This window comes from Mustelus asterias, chromosome 4, assembly GCF_964213995.1.
Source record: "Mustelus asterias chromosome 4, sMusAst1.hap1.1, whole genome shotgun sequence".
NCBI classification, from domain to species: Eukaryota; Metazoa; Chordata; class Chondrichthyes; order Carcharhiniformes; family Triakidae; genus Mustelus; species Mustelus asterias.
The window spans coordinates 134,861,220-134,877,914 of record NC_135804.1 but is presented as its reverse complement, the minus strand read 5'-3'; the positions used below and the strand labels follow the sequence as shown (position 1 = coordinate 134,877,914).

The 16,695-nt window shown below is 43.4% G+C and overlaps 1 protein-coding gene across 2 annotated transcripts in view; it reads right to left on the bottom strand.

Moving 5' to 3' along the window:
- Positions 1 to 16,695, bottom strand: part of aff2 (AF4/FMR2 family, member 2) — a 518,040-nt gene that overhangs the window by 168,296 nt on the left and 333,049 nt on the right. The gene's annotated exons all lie outside the window — the stretch shown is intronic.

Here is a 16,695-nt window from a genome sequence, read left to right as displayed (position 1 = left end):
TAAATCTGCCCTCAAACAATTTCTGCGTTAAAGGGAATAATCTCTGCTGTTCTGCATAACTGAAGTCCCTCATCCTTGCTTCGTTTGTGCACTAACATCACCAGCCGTAACTTCCAGCCTGAGATGGCTGTTCACAAAAGGCACGTTGAGCTTGAAAGCAAAAAGCGTTCACGAAAGGGTACAAATAATTTCAAATGCAGTGATACATCCGAGTTATACATTTGTATTTTAAACGAGCAATCTCTGATCGCTGAGGGAACGCCACAGTTTGTAACTGGGGACAGTTCAGTTCAGAAAGACCCCCTGGTGCAAACATTCTCGCCAATGGTTTTGCCATCTTTCTGGGCCACCAACAGAGACTTTTAACCCTTCGAGTACAAGTGCTTATTTAATACAGGTACGCATGCAAGAAACTGAAATGCGCTGCCTGAAAGGGTGTTGGAAGCGAGTTAAATGGTAGCTTTCAGCAAAGAATTGGAGATAAAACTGAAAGGAGAATGAGCAGGTGGACATCATTTTTAAAACAGCTGAAAAAGGGAAATCTTCAAAGACATAAGACCATAAGACCATAAGACATAGGAGCGGAAGTAAGGCCATTCGGCCCATCGAGTCCACTCCACCATTCAATCATGGTTGATTTCAACTCCATTTACCCGCTCTCTCCCCATAGCCCTTAATTCCTCGAGAAATCAAGAATTTATCAATTTCTGTCTTGAAGACGCTCAACGTCTCGGCCTCCACAGCCCTCTGTGGCAATGAATTCCACAGACCCACCACTCTCTGGCTGAAGAAATTTCTCCTCATCTCTGTTCTAAAGTGACTCCCTTTTATTCTAAGGCTGTGCCCCCGCGGCCTAGTCTCCCCTGTTAATGGAAACAACTTCCCTACGTCCATCCTATCTAAGCCGTTCATTATCTTGTAAGTTTCTATCAGATCTCCCCTCAACCTCCTAAACTCCAATGAATATAATCCCACGATCCTCAGATGTTCATCGTATGTCAGGCCTACCATTCCTGGGATCATCCGTGTGAATCTCCATGCCTCCACCAATATTGATGTGGAGATACCGGCATCAGACTGGGGTGGGCACAATAAGAAGTCTCACAACATCAGGTTTATAGTCCAACGGGTTTATTTGGAATCACGAGCTTTCAGAGCGCTGCCCCTTCATCAGGTGAGTGTAGTAACCTCACTCTCTGGAAACTGATTCAAGAACAGCTCCTTCCCTGCTGCCATTAGACTTTTCAATCAGCTCTTAGCCTTTCCCCTTGTTTTTGTGGCTATGACTCATCTTTCATTCCCTTACCCTACAGTATAAATATCTCCCACTTTCTCTGCCTTTTAGCTTTGACAAAGGGTCATCTGGAAATGAAAAGTCAGCTCTTTTCTCTCCTTACAGATGCTGCCAGGCCTGTTGAGATTTTCCAGCATTTTCTCTTTTGGTTTCAGATTCCAGCATCCGTAGTAATTTGCTTTTATCCAGACTTTTGAATGGACCTACCTTGCATTAAGATAACCTTCCTCTTACACCCGAGCTATGACTGTAACACTACATTCTGCACTCTCTCGTTTCCTTCTCTTTGAACGTTATGCTTTGTCTGTATAGCACGCAAGAAACAATACACTTCACTGCATACCAACACGTGACAATAATAAATCAAATCAATCAAATCAAAAACCTTTCAAGTAATAAGTGACCTTTCTGCCCTTCCTGCCAAAATGTAATGCCTCACATTCATTTGTGTTAAACTTCACTTGCCAAATATTTGCGGATGCTGTGCGTTTATTAAAAATGTCTTTCTTATATTGCTGCACTTTTCCTCAGTATTGACTGTCCCCACAACTTGGTGGCAACTGGAGATTTAGAAATGAGGTTTTTAATTCCAGTTCTTTAGTCATGCCCTTCAGTCCAATTGCTCCGTTCCTCTATTGTCCACAGGTTGTGACACTGCCAACTCCTTGTCAAATAATAGATCAGATCTTCTCGCACTTCCCTGCCAAGCGCTACTCAGAAACAGTCATCTTGAGTTAGGAATTAATTTGGTAGGTCTTTTCAATTCTTGCCAAATAGAAGTTAAAATACTCGACGGAACGTAATTAGATCCCTGTGTTGATACAACTCTGGAAATGTCACTGGGTGAAATGCAGTTGAATGGGACTGGATGTGAGCAGTTGTAATGTTAGATTCATGGCCTGAAATTTCACTTCATTATCCTAACAGTCAGCAATTTTTTTTTTCACTGAGCTCATACTTTGCTAGAAACCCAATTTGCACTTACGCATCTCCCTCAGGAGATGAAATGAGTCAACTTTGACCCACAACAGAGTGTGACTGAGCCTTGTCCATGGGAGCAATGAGCTCATTTCCCTCGTAAAGAGACGTCAGAGGGATGAAAGATTTACAAGGCCAATGCCCAAACTGAGAGTTTTTATGCATGCGGGGAGCTGGGGCTCTTTCTGTCTCGAAAAGAGAAGACTGAGAAGTGACGCAATAGAGGTCTGTTAGATTATGACATAGTTAGATGTAGAGAAGGTGCGTCCACTTGTAGGGGCCACAAATGTAAGATAATTGTTAATAGATCTCATCATGATTTCAGGAGAAAGTTCTTTACCCCAGAGTGGTTAGACAACGGAACTCAGAACCACAAAGAGTAGCTAGAACAAAAAACAAAGAAAATTACAGTAAGTAGTCGCACAACACCAGGTTAAAGTCCCACAGGTTTATTTGGAATCACGAGCTTTCAGAGCACTGCTCCTTCATCACTTGCCAAAGGTGCAGCGCTCTGAAAGCTTGTGATTCCAAATAAACCTGTTGGATTATAACCTGGTGTTGTGAGACTTCTTACTGTGCCCACCCCAGTCTAGCTCTGGTATCTCCACATCAATGAAAATTACAGCACAGGAACAGGCCCTTCAGCCCTCCAAGCCTGCACCGGCCATGCTGAACTAAAACCCTCTCCCCTTCCGGGGACCATATCCCTCTATTCCCATCCTGTTCATGTATTTGTCTAGATGCCCCTTAAAAGTCGCTATCGTATCTGCTTCCACCACCTCGCCGGCAGCGAGTTCCAGGCATCCACCACCTTCTGTGTAAAAAACATGCCTTCTACATCACCTTTAAACCTTGCCCCTCACACCTTAAACCTGTGCCCCTTAGTAATTGACTCTTCCACCCTGGGAAAAAGCTTCTGACTAGCCACTCTGTCCATGCCCCTCATAATCTTGCAGACTTCTATCAGGTCGCCCCTCGACCTCTGTCGTTCCAGTGAGAGCAAACCAAGTTTCTCCAACCTCTGCTCATAGCTAATGCCCTCCATCCCAGGCAACATCCTGGTAAATCTTTTCTGTTCCTTCTCCACATCCTTCTGGTTGTGTGGCAACCAGAATTGAACACTATATTACAAGTGAGGTGAGGTGAATTGTCCCCTGAAATGGCCTAGGTAGCCATTCAATTCAAGGGCAATTAGGAATGGGCAACAAACGCTGGCCCTTCCAGCGATGTCCTTGTCCCATGTCCCATGAGAGAATAAAGAGATTAATATAGTTGCATTCGAGGGTGGCTGGATGAATACACAAGGGAAAAGGGTTGGTTGGAATTTTCCAGCCAGCCATGCTGGCGGGATTCTCTGGTCCTGTGACAGTTAACGGAGATTTGGCTGAGCGCCAAATTCTCCATCCTCCTTTGTAGCGCCGGCGAGGTGTGAATGGCCGGAATTTTCTGGCTGTTTTGTTTAGAAAATAAAATGAAGAAGAGTGGGTGAAGGTTCATGTGGGAGTCTATATGGAATTGTTGGACCAATTGGCGTGTTTCAATGCTGTAGGTTCTATTCATATCCAGGTGATGAGGCAAACAGATTTATGTTGATCCACATTGTGGCTTGGAATTCCCTGCATATTTGCACCTTAAATTGTCAAATGACAAATAATAAGTGCCAACAGGTAGCATTCTTGTTCCCTGTGCCAGTAGCAAGTGAGTTGAAGTTTCATTCCAGAGATTTAAGCGCAGAAATCTCACAATAGTACTATTGGGCAGCATGGTGGCACAGCAGTTAGCACTGCTACCACACAGTGCCAGGGATGCAGGTTCAATTGGGTCACTGTGTGTGCGGAGTCTGCACGTTCTCCCTGCATCTGCATGGGTTCCTCCAGGTGCTCTGGTTTCCTCCCACAGACTAAAAGACGTGCTTGTTAGGTGCATTGGCCATGCTAAATTCTCCCTCAGTGTACCCGAACAGGCGCCGAGTGTGGCGACTCGGGGAATTTCACAGTAGCTTCATTGCAGTGTTAATGTAAGCCTACTTGTGACACATTAATCAACTTTGAAACTTTTACTGGAATGTTTCACTGTTGGATCGGCCATCTTTCAGATTCATTCTGCTTCTCAGGTTTTCAACAGGAAAGTAGGGAATTCTCTTCAATATCCTTGCCAGTATTTGTCCCTCAACCAACCTCACAAAAACACGTGAAGGACTTCATATCATATTGCTTTTTGTGGCAGCTTGCTGTGCATAAACTACCTGTGAACAATATGTAGATAGCCCGACTAGAGAGGGGGCTATACTGGACCTAGTACTGGGGAATGAGCCCGGTCAGGTCTTCAAAGGTTCAGATGGGGAACATGTGGCAAATAGTGACCACAATTCTGTTAGCTTTAGGATAGCAATGGAAAAGGATGAGTGGTGTCCCAAGGGTAAGGTGTTAGATTGGGGGAAAGCTAATTTTAGTGGGATTAGGCAGAAATTGGCAGTTATTGATTGGGAGAGGCTGTTTGAGGGTAAATCCACATCTGGCATGTGGGAGTCTTTTAAGGAACAGTTGTTAGGGCTACAGGACAGGCATGTGCCTGTAAAAAAGAAGGATAGGAAGGGTAGGATACGAGAACTGTGGATAACCAGGGAAATTGAGGGACTGGTCAAAAAGAAAAGAGAGGCGTACGTTAGGTCCAGGCAGCTAAAAACGGAGGGAGCTCTGGAGGAATACAAAGAAAGTAGGAAAGAACTCAAATGAGGATTAGAAGGGCAAAAAGGAGTCACAAAATGTCCTTGGCAGACAGGATTAAGGAGAATTCCAAGGCATTTTATTCATACGTTAGGAACAAAAGGGTTGTCAGGGAAAAAATCGGACCTATCAGGGACAAAAGTGGGGAATTATGCTTAGGGCCCAAAGAAGTAGGGGAGATCCTAAATGAATACTTTGCGTCGGTATTCACAAAGGAGAGGGATGTGTTGACAGGGAGTGTCTCGGAGGGGAGCGTTGAACCGTTAGAGAAAATCTCCATTACAAGGGAGGAAGTGTTAGTTTTTTTAGAGAATATAAAGACTGACAAATCCCCTGGGCCTGATGGAATCTATCCAAGGCTGCTCAGGGAGACGAGAGATGAAATCGCTGGGCCTCTGACGCAAATCTTTGTCTCGTCACTGGACACAGGTGAGGTCCCAGAGGATTGGAGGATAGCTAATGTGGTCCCGTTATTTAAGAAGGGTAGGAAGGATAACCCAGGTAATTATAGGCCGGTGAGCTTGACGTCCGTGGTAGGGAAGTTGTTGGAGAGGATTCTTAGAGATAGGATGTATGCGCCTTTAGAAAGGAATAAACTCATTAACGATAGTCAGCATGGTTTTGTGAGAGGGAGGTCATACCTCACTAACCTGTTGGAGTTTTTTGTAGAAGTGACTAGAATGGTTGACGAGGGAAGGGCTGTGGATGTCGTCTATATGGACTTTAGTAAAGCGTTTGACAAAGTACCTCATGGTAGGTTGGTGCAAAAGGTTGGATCTCATGGGATAAAGGGCTAGATGGGTGTAGAACTGGCTTGGACACAGAAGACAGAGGGTGGTAGTGGAAGGGTCTTTTTCCGGCTGGAGGCCTGTGACTAGCGGTGTTCCGCAGGGCTCTGTATTGGGACCCCTGCTGTTTGTGATTTATATAAACGATCTGGAAGAAGGTGTAACTGGGATGATCAGTAAGTTTGCGGACGACACGAAATTGGCTGGACTTGCAGATAGTGAGGGACATTGTCAGAGGCTACAGATGGATATAGATAGGCTGGAAATTTGGGCAAAGAAATGGCAGATGGAGTTCAATCCAGATAAATGCGAAGTGATGCATTTAGGTAGAGCTAATGTAGGGGGGAGCTATATGATAAATGGCAGAACCATAAAGGGTGTAGATACGCAAAGCGACCTGGGTGTGCAAGTCCACAGGTCCTTGAAGGTGATGTCACAGGTGGAGAAGGTGGTGAAGAAGGCATATGGCATGCTTGCCTTTATAGGACAGGGCATAGAGTATAAAAGTTGAAGTCTGATGTTGCAAATGTATAGAACGTTGGTTCGGCCGCATTTGGAATACTGCGTCCAGTTCTGGTCGCCACACTACCAGAAGGACGTGGAGGCTTTAGAGAGAGTACAGAGGAGGTGTACCAGGATGTTGCCTGGTATGGAGGGGCTTAGTTATGAGGAGAGATTGGGTAAACTGGGGTTGTTCTCACTGGAAAGACGGAGGATGAGGGGAGACCTAATAGAGGTGTATAAAATTATGAAAGGCATAGATAGGGTGAACGGTGGGAAGCTTTTTCCCAGGTCGGTGGTGACGTTCACGAGGGGTCATAGGTTCAAGGTGACGGGGGGGAGGTTTAACACGGATATCAGAAGGACATATTTTACACAGAGGGTGGTGGGGGCCTGGAATGCACTGCCAGGCAAGGTGGTGGAGGCGGGCACACTGGGAACGTTTAAGACTTATCTAGATAGCCACATGAACGGAGTGGGAATGGAGGGATACAAAAGAATGTCTAGTTTGGACCAGAGAGCGGCGCGGGCTTGGAGGGCCGAAGGGCCTGTTCCTGTGCTGTATTGTTCTTTGTTCTTTGTACCTGTCACATTTCCTACGTGGCATGAGTGATTACACTTCAAAGATACTTCATTGGTGGTAAAGTCCCTTGGAGTATCCTGAGATTGTGAAAGGTACTATGTAAATGTAAGTTCTTTCTTTAAGCCATCATCAATGCACATCAGAGTTGTGTGGTCCAAATTTGGAGAGGCAACATCAGCTTCCCCACACCTGACCATTCCCCTCTTCCCTTCCCAACCTCATCAACTCACCTATGAACGTAGTAACAGATCTCTATTACAGATTTTTGATTTGATTTGATTTGATTTATTATTGTCACATGTATTAACATACAGTGAAAAGTATTGTTTCTTGCGCGCTGTACAGACAAAGCATACCGTTCATAGAGAACGAAACGAGAGAATGCAGAATGTAGTGTTACAGTCATAACTAGGGTGGAGAGAAAGATCAACTTAATGCAAGGTAAGTCCATTCGAAAGTCTGACAGAAGCAGGGAAGAAGCTGTCCTTGGTACATGACCTCAGACTTTTGTATCTTTTTCCCAAAGGAAGAAGGTGGAAGAGAGAATGTCTGGGGTGCATGGGGTCCTTAATTATGTTGGCTGCTTTGCCGAAGCAGTGGAAAGTGTAGAAAGAGTCAGTGGATGGGAGGCTGGTTTGCGTGATGGATTGGGCTACATTCACGACCGTTTGTAGTTCCTTGCGGTCTTGGGCAGAGCAGGAGCCATACCAAGCTGTGATACAACCCGAAAGAATGCTTTCTATGGTGCATCTGTAAAAGTTGGTGAGAGTCATAGCTGACATGCCAAATTTCCTTGGTCTTCTGAGAAAGTAGAGGCGTTGGCGGGCTTTCTTAACTATAGTGTTGGCATGGGGGGACCAGGACGGGTTGTTGGTGATCTGGACACCTTTCTTCTGCCCTAAATGGCTGCAAATCATTTTGTTTCATAACAGCATTCGGGTCTGAGAGTTTTATTTCCCTTATCCACAAATTTGAGACATTTAGCATTAATGTTCTTAAATCACCAACAAAGTTTCAAATTCAGGTGAGGAACCATTATCAAAAGATGGAAGAAAGCAAGAGCTGTATTTCTATAGTGTCATCGCCTTCCTTCACTGTCTCAGAACAGCCGGACATACAAAATAGCAGCAGAAGTAGGCCATTCAGCCCCTCGAGCCTGTTCCCTCATTCCATAAGCTCATGGCTGATCTGTTTGTACTTTGAATGGTCCATTCCCATCTACCCCTGATGATTCTATGATTCTAACCTTTGATTCTCTTGCCTAATGAGAATCTATCTCCCTCCACCTTAAAAATATTCAGTCATCGCTCCTTCACTGCCTTCTGAGACAGAGAGTTCCAAAGTTACACAACGCACTGAGAGAAAAATGATTTTCCTCATCTTTGTCCTAAATGGGCACAAAGATGGATAGGGTTTTGGAAAGTTAACACCAACGCATCTGCTACCTCAAATTAACCCTAATTTTAAAACAGTGCCCCCTAATTCTGGACTCTCCCACAAGAGGAATCATCCTCTCTATATTTATTTCACCTTGTGGAGACCGTTCAGGACCTTATGTACTTCAATCAAGTCACCGTTCACTCTTCTATCCAGTGGAAACAAGCCCAGTCTATCTAACCCTTCCTCATAAGACAGCCCAAAGGACAGCCCAGTCTACTTAACCTTTCCTCATAAGACAGTCCAGGTTCAAATCTAGTAAACCTTCTCTGAACCACCTCCAGCACATTTACATCCTTGCTTAAATAAGGAGACTAAATCTGCGCACAGCATTTGAGATGTGGTCTCACCAATGTTCTGTATAACTGAAGCATGACATCCTAACTTTTATGTTCACTTCCTCTTGTAATAAAGGATAGCATCCCTTTAGCCTCCTTAATTGCGTGCTGTACCTGCACACTAACTTTTCATTATTCATGTACTACAATGCCGAGATCACTGCACCTCGGAATTCTGGAGCCATTCTCCATTGAAATAATACAGTCTTCTTGTTCCTTCTGCTAAAATGAAAGATTTCCCTTTTTCACAAACTATACTCCATCTACCATATATATGCCCACTCAGTCAACCTATCCATATCCATCCACAGCTTCCTTATGTCAACTTCACAACATACGTTCCTATCCATCTTTGTGCCATCTCCAAATTTAGCTACCATGCCTTCACTCCCCCTCAGCTAAGTCATTGATATAAATTGTAAAAAAAAATTCCAACACAGACCCCTGCAGGACTCCACTTCTCACATCCTGCCAAGCATAGGGAAGGTGATGGCCTTGTGGTATTATCACTAGATTATTAATCCAAAAATGTAGCTCATGTTCGAGGGGCCTGGGTTCAAATCCCACCACAGCAGATGGTGGAATTTGAATTCAATAAAAAATATCTGGAATTGAGAATCGACTGATGACCATGAAAATATCGTCAATTGTCAGAAAAACCCATCTGCTTCCCTAATGTCCTTTTGGGAAAGAAAACTGCCGTCCTTACCTGGTCTGGCCTACATATGACTTCAGAGCCACAGCAATGTGGTTGACTCTCAAACGCCTTTTGAACAAGGGCAACTAGGGATGGGCAATAAATGCTGGCCAGCCAGCGACACCCATGCCCCATCAATGAATAAAAAATAGAAAAAGATCCATTTATGCATACTTTCTGTCTTCTGCCAGTCAGTCAATCTTCTATCCAGGCTAATATGTTACCCTCTACACCATAAGCTTTTACTTTCTGCAATAACCTTTGATGTGGCATCTTATCAAATGCGTTCTGGAAATCCGAGTGCAACATGTCTATAAGCTCCCTTTATCCACAGCATATGTTACTCCTTCAAAGAACTCCAACAAATTAGTTGAACATGTTTTTCCTTTCATAAAGCTATGCTGATTCTTCCCGATTACCTTGAGTTTTTCTAAGTGACCAGCTTGAATGATCAATTCTAACATCTTCCCCAAGACAGATGTTAAGCTGACTGGTCTATAATTTCCTGTTTCCTGCCCCTCTCTCTTCCTGAACAGAGGGGTAATATTTGCTACTTTCCAGTCTGATAGAACATTTCCAGAGTCCAGTGGATTTTGGAAAGTTAACACCGGACCATCTACTACCTCAATAGCCTCTCCTTTTAAGACCCTCGGATGCAATCCACCAGGACCCAAGGACTTGTCAGCCCACAGCTCCATCAATTTGTTCAGTACCACTTCCCTCGTGATTATAATTTCACCAAGCTCCTCTCTCCCCTCCACCTCCTGATTTACAGCGATTACTGGAATGTTTTTTTTTGTATCCTATATAGTGAAGACAGAAGCAAAATATTTGTTCCTTATCCCTGATTATCTGCTCGTAACTCCCCATTCTCACTCCCCACAGGACCAACACTCACTTTACTGACTCTTTTCCTTTTTAAATACCCAGAGAAACTCTTGCTGTTCTGACATTCCTCGCTTGCTTCCTCTCATACTCTCATTTCTTTTCCTGATTAACCTTTTAGTGATTCTCTGTCATTCTTTTTATTCTGAACAATCACCTACCCATCTCAGGTGTGGCACGGTAGCACAGTGATTAGCACTGCTGCTTCACAGCTCCAGGGACCCGGGTTCGATTCCTGGCTTGGGTCACTGCCTGTGTGGAGTTTGCACATTCTCCTCGTGTCTGCGTGGGTTTCCTCCGGGTGCTCCAGTTTCCTCCCACAGTCCAAAGATGTGCGGGTTAGATTGATTGGCCATGCTAAAGAAATTGCCCTTAGTGTCCTGAGATGTGTAGGTTAGAGGGATTAGTGGGTAAAATATGTAGGGATATGGGGGTAGGGCCTGGGTGGGATTGTGGTCAGTGCAGACTCGATGGGCCGAATGGCCTCTTTCTGTACTGTAGGGATTCTATGATTCTATGATGTGTTTGTGTAGTTACATGTTTTTTCCCTCAGCTTGATACTTTCCTGAACTTCTTTAGTTAACCACGGATGGTTGTCCTCCCTTTAGAATTTTTCTTTATAGCAGGAATATATTTACTCTGAGTATCTGAAATATCCCTTTAAATGTCTGCGAATGCTTCTCTATTCATCTATCTTATAGTCCAGTATCCCAGTTACTTGAGGCTAGCTCAGCTTTCATGCCCACACTGTTGCCTTTATTTAAGTTTAAAATACAAGTCTTAGACCCACTTTTCTCCCTTTCAAACTGGACATAAAATTCAATCATATTGTGGTTGCTGCTACCGAGGGGTGCCTTTACTCTGAGATCACTAATCAATCCTGCCACATTACACAACATCAAATCTAATATATCTGGTCACTGGTTGATTCCAAAATGTGCTACTCTGAGAAACTATCTTAAGAGTATTCTATGAACTCCTCATCCAGGCTACTACTGTCAATCCAATTTTTCCAGTTTATATGTAGATTAAAATCACCCATGATTATTGCCATCCCTTAATGACAAGTCCCCAATCTTTCTTCTCATATACTTTGTCCTGTATTGTGAATACTGGTATGAGCCAGCAATGATTTCTTTCCTCCATTATTCCTCATTTTTACCCAAACCAATTCTACATTTGGACTTCCTGAACCAAGATAATCTCTAACTATTGCACCAATGCCATCCTTGATTAACGATGCTAGCTCTCCACCTTTATCTAGCTTCCTTTTCTTCTTGACTATCACCAACAACCTGTCCTGGTCCCCCCATGCCGACACTATAGTTAAGAAAGCCCACCAGCGCTTCTACTTTCTCAGAAGAAGAAGGAAATTTGGCATGTCAGCTACGAATCTCACCACCTTTTACAGATGCACCATAGAAAGCATTCTTTCTGGTTGTATCACAGCTTGGTATGGCTCCTGCTCTGCCCAAGACCACAAGGAACTACAAAAGGTCATGAACGTAGCCCAGTCCATTATGCGAACCAGCCTCCCATCCACTGACTCTATCTACATTTCCCGTTGCCTCAGCAAAGCAGCCAGTATAATTAAGGGCGACACGTACCCGAGACATTCTCTCTTCCACCTTCTTCCTTCGGGAAAAAGATACAAAAGTCTGAGGTCACGTACCAACCGACTCAAGGATAGCTTCTTCCCTGCTGCTGTCAGACTTTTGAATGGACTTATCTTGCATTAAGTTGATCTTTCTCTACACCCTAGCTAGGACTGTAACACTACATCCCGCACTCTCTCTCATTTCCTTCTTTATGAAGAGTATGCTTTGTCTGCATAGCGTGCAAGAAACAATACTTTTCACTGTATGTTAATACATGCGACAATAAATCAAATCAAATCAAATCAAATCAAAATATCATATCCCCTCAGTGTACAGGACCCAATCGTTGCCATCCTGCAGCTGTGCCTCTGTAATGGCTATCAGATCATATTTATTTACTTCAATGTGCGCAATCAATTCATTTACTTTGTTATGATACTCTGTGCATGCAGATACAATGCCTTTAGTTTTGTCTTTTTGTTATCTTTGTCACATCTTGATGTATTCTTAGAGGTTGTTTTCTCTCTGTGCCACCCTGCCATTCTGTGTCCCCTCTTTCAAACATTACTGTTTTGGTCTCCTGCCTTGACTCTACCCCTTGATTTGCCACAGCTTGAACCTCACCCACTTTTGTTTAGTTTAAAACCCGCTCTATTTCCCTAGTTATGCTGCTCAGTCGAACATTGGACCCAGCACATGGGATCCCAAAGTGCTTTACAACCAATGAAATATTTTTGAAGAAAGTCACTGTTGGAATGCAGCCAATTTGCACACAGTAGACTCCCACGAACATCATGGTGACTGGGTAATCTGTTTTAGATGTTGATTAAGTGTTAGAAATTGGCCAGGATATTCTCAATTATTATTGGCATGTTGAGGCCTAATTGCCTGTTGCTGTTGGTTTTGCTTCAACACTTTCCGAAAGCAAAGCCTTCAATTTATTTGGATTAACATGTAACGTGTTTTTAGTTGAGTTGGAACCTGGCGCTTTATTTAAGTTTATCAGTATTTTTTTCTGTACTCCACCTGGTTTTAAGCTCAATGTACTGATCGCAGATTGAAGATGTTTTGATAAGCAACTCACTGAAAGCCCTAAAGTTGGTTGGTGGTCGGAAATTCATTAAATCTACAAATCTAAAAGCCAAAACTAGTCAACCTATCCAATTGAGTTAAGTGAGTTTTCTTCACTCTATTTGCAGAATAAGCCCGGCGAATGATATACATTTGCTTTCAATGATGCAAGTGCCAGATGACTTGAAGGTCGTACGTAAGAATGGAATAAAATAGTCAAATACTCCATTAGTCATTGTAATTCTGAATAGGGAGGGATATTCGACAGAGTTGAATAGTGGAGATGTGAACAAATAAATATTTTGAAGTTCTCCTTGGTTCTGTAACTTTTGCGCATAAGATTAAATAGGTAGCCTGACATGCTAGCTAAATTAGATGATACATGGTACACAAACCTTTGGATGTGAAATGATTTCAGAATCATTCTTCGTCCCTCCAGCTCAACAACTCTCAGAGATAACTACGCTCTTTCTAATTCTGGCCTCTTGAGTATTCTGATCTTAATTTTTCCACTTTCGCATTTTGATGCCCTAAGTTCAAGAATTCACTCCTCAAAACTCTCCACCACCCGACCTCTCCTTCTTCCTTAAAAACTACCCCTTTGACAAAGATATTTTTCACGTAGTTCAGTGTGACATTTTGCTTCATATTGCTCCTGTACAGAGCTTTGGAATATTTTATTCTATTAAAGTTGCTGTTTAGTATTAGTCATTGCTATCATTTAGCCTAAGTTCAAACAGAAATGTGAGTCTTTGCTCAGCTTTCTGTGAGCTTGATTTGGTAGAAACTTAGTATCATAAAGTCATAGAATGGTTACAGAACAGAACAAGGCCATTCAGCCCACAGTTTCAATGCTAGCCCTCTGAAAGTACAACCAAGCTAGCCCCACTTGCCTGCTTTTTTCTCTTCTTTCAAAGCACTTTTTATCTTCAGATAATTATCCAATACCCTTTCGAAAGCTAAGATACAATTCCCCCTCCATCATACTTCCAAACAGGGCATTCCAGATACTGAGCATTCGCTATGTAAAATCCAGAATCTAACCACATGTTGTGTATTCAGTCATAAAGCCAAGGAAATTACAGAATGGTGGGAGGATATCCCAACAATTGGGTCCAGTAAGGAGGCTATTTCCCTCTGTTATTTTCTCTTGTAGAACCAGAACCAAGAGACACTTGGACTGATGTAGCTGTCACTGAGACACTAGAGGATATATTCCTCTCTGAAGGCCAATAGAGTTCACCCTGAACATTGTGCAATTTTCATAACCTGTGTAGACTCTGAGCACTGGCCATCCACAATGTGTCAAACTCCTAGAATTCCCTCCTTAATGGCATTGTGGGTCAATCCACAGAACATGGGCTGCAGCAATTCAGGAAAGCAGCTCACCACCACCTTCTCAAGTGCAACTAGGGATAAGCAATAAATTCTGGCCAGCCAGCGACGCCCATGTCCCATGAAAGAATTTTTAAAAATTAGTGAGGAGCCATGAGAGGGCGGCAGGCCCTTCCATCTTGATTGCCAGTGCCTCCGATTGGGAGAAGTGCGAAGACTCAGTAACCAAAAGATGATTCACTTTCAAAACAAATTGATATGTTTGGTCTTTGCTTCATCACTGTTTCTTTTGCCAGTAACAATAAATTCAAATAATAGGAAGAACTGCGAGCTAATGTTACCAATCTGGATGACTCTTCGTCAAGCTCTGACGAAGGGTCATCCAGACTTGAAACGTTGGCTATAGTCTCTCTCCACAAAAGCTCACTCACCTGATAAAGGGGCAGCACTCGGAAGCTTGTGCTACCATAAACCTGTTGGACTTTAACCTGGTGTTGTGAGACTTCTTACTGTGCCTACCCCAGTCCAATGCTGGCATTTCCACAAAAGCTGTCAGACCTGCTGAGGTTTTCCAGCATTTTCTGTTTTTGTTTCAGATTCCGGCATCCACAGTATTTTGCCTTTATCTTATTGAACTGCAGAATGATTTGTACTTGTCTATTCTCTGATAAAATACAAGGTTAGGAAATAAAATGGACACTATAGCCGAATGGCTTCCTTCTTTGCAGTAGTGTTCTCTGACTCTTGGAGCAACAGCTGATTAGAAATGGGAAAGAGACAAAGGGCGGAATTTTCCCATCCTGCCCGCCATGGGAATCGTAGCGGGCGGTACACACAACTTGCAAAGGTCCGTTAATGTCGGGAAGGGATTTTCTGGTTTTGGGGTGAGCGCAGCTGGAAAATCCCACCCAAAGATGTTGAAAATTGTTGGAGAAGGAAACAAATTTTCAAGATAAAGGGGAAGGTAAGAGGGGGAAGGAAACATGAGAGAGCGATGGAAAAGGAAAGACATGATAAATGATGCCAAGAGAAAGTGTAGATTGAATGAAGAAAGGGGAAGACAATGAGCAAGGTTGTAAATGGCCAGTGCTTGACTGAGCTGCTTGTTTGCTACCAAATAAACCTGTTGGACTTTAACCTGGTGTTGTTAAAACTCTTGCTGTGTTATACACCAAACCATTTCTTTCCTTCCCATTGAAATTGGATTTTGTGGGGTGGTGGGTGAGTGGTGGTGGAGACGCTGGTGTAGTGGTAATGTCACTGGACTAGTAATCCAGAGACTCAGACTACTGCTCTGGGGTCATGGGTTCAAAGCCCACCACAGTGGCTAATTCATAAACCTGGAATATAATCTCAGTAATACTGACAATGAAACTACGATCGATTGTTGTAGAAATCTATCTCATTCTCTAACGTCCTTTAGGGAGAAAAATCTGCCATCCTTATCGGGTCTGGCCTTACATGACTCCAGAGTCACAGCAATGTGGTTGACTCTGAGGTGTTTTCTGAAATGGCCCAGCAAGCCACTCAGTTCAAAAGCAATTACAGATGGGCAATAAATGCTGGCCTTGGCAGAGATGACCACATCCATGAAAGAATGAAACATTAAAGAGAAAACAATTAGTTCATCACTCAACCACATAGAACGTTTTTAAGGCAAGGATATATAGATTTTTGAACAATAAAGGAATTAAGGGTTATGGTGAGCGGGTGGGTAAGTGGAGCTGAGTCCACGAAAAGATCAGCAATTATCATATTGAATGGTGGAGCAGGCTCAAGGGGTCAAATGGCCTACTCCTGCTCCTAGTTCTTATGCTCTAATCAGATGTAATTTATTGTACATGATTGGCCAAAGCCAAAATAATGCGTCCCCCATGATGCAAAAAACAAAGCAAAGTTTAAAGTTTATTTATTAGTGTCACAAGTAGGCTTACATTAACACTGCAATGAAGTTACTGTGAAAATCCCCTCGTCGCCACACTCCGGCGCCTGTTCAGGTGCACTGAGGGAGAATTTAGCATGGCCAATGCACCTAACCAGCACGTCTTTTGGAATGTGGGAGGAAACTAGAGCACCTGGAAGAATCCCACGCAGACATGGGGAGCATGTGCAGATTCCGCACAGACAGTGACATGAGCCGGGAATCAAACCCGGGTCCCTGGCACTGTGAGGCAGCAGTGCTAACCACTGTGCCACTGTGCCACCCCGACAGAACACATTGTAATAAAAAAACACGTCAAGCATTTTTTTTTCAAGTTCCTGTCTTGTCATTGAGCATCAGTCACCTGAAAGTGCATCATGGCTTCCCCAAGATGTCCCATCCCATAAAATTAATGGGCGCGATTTCACAATGAGCACAGGCCAACATTCAGCCCTGCACCTGGAAACGCAGCATCTTGAGATATTCCACATGACTCCGGCATTAATCTTTCTAAAGGTAGAAAGGTCATACATTTTTCCTAAT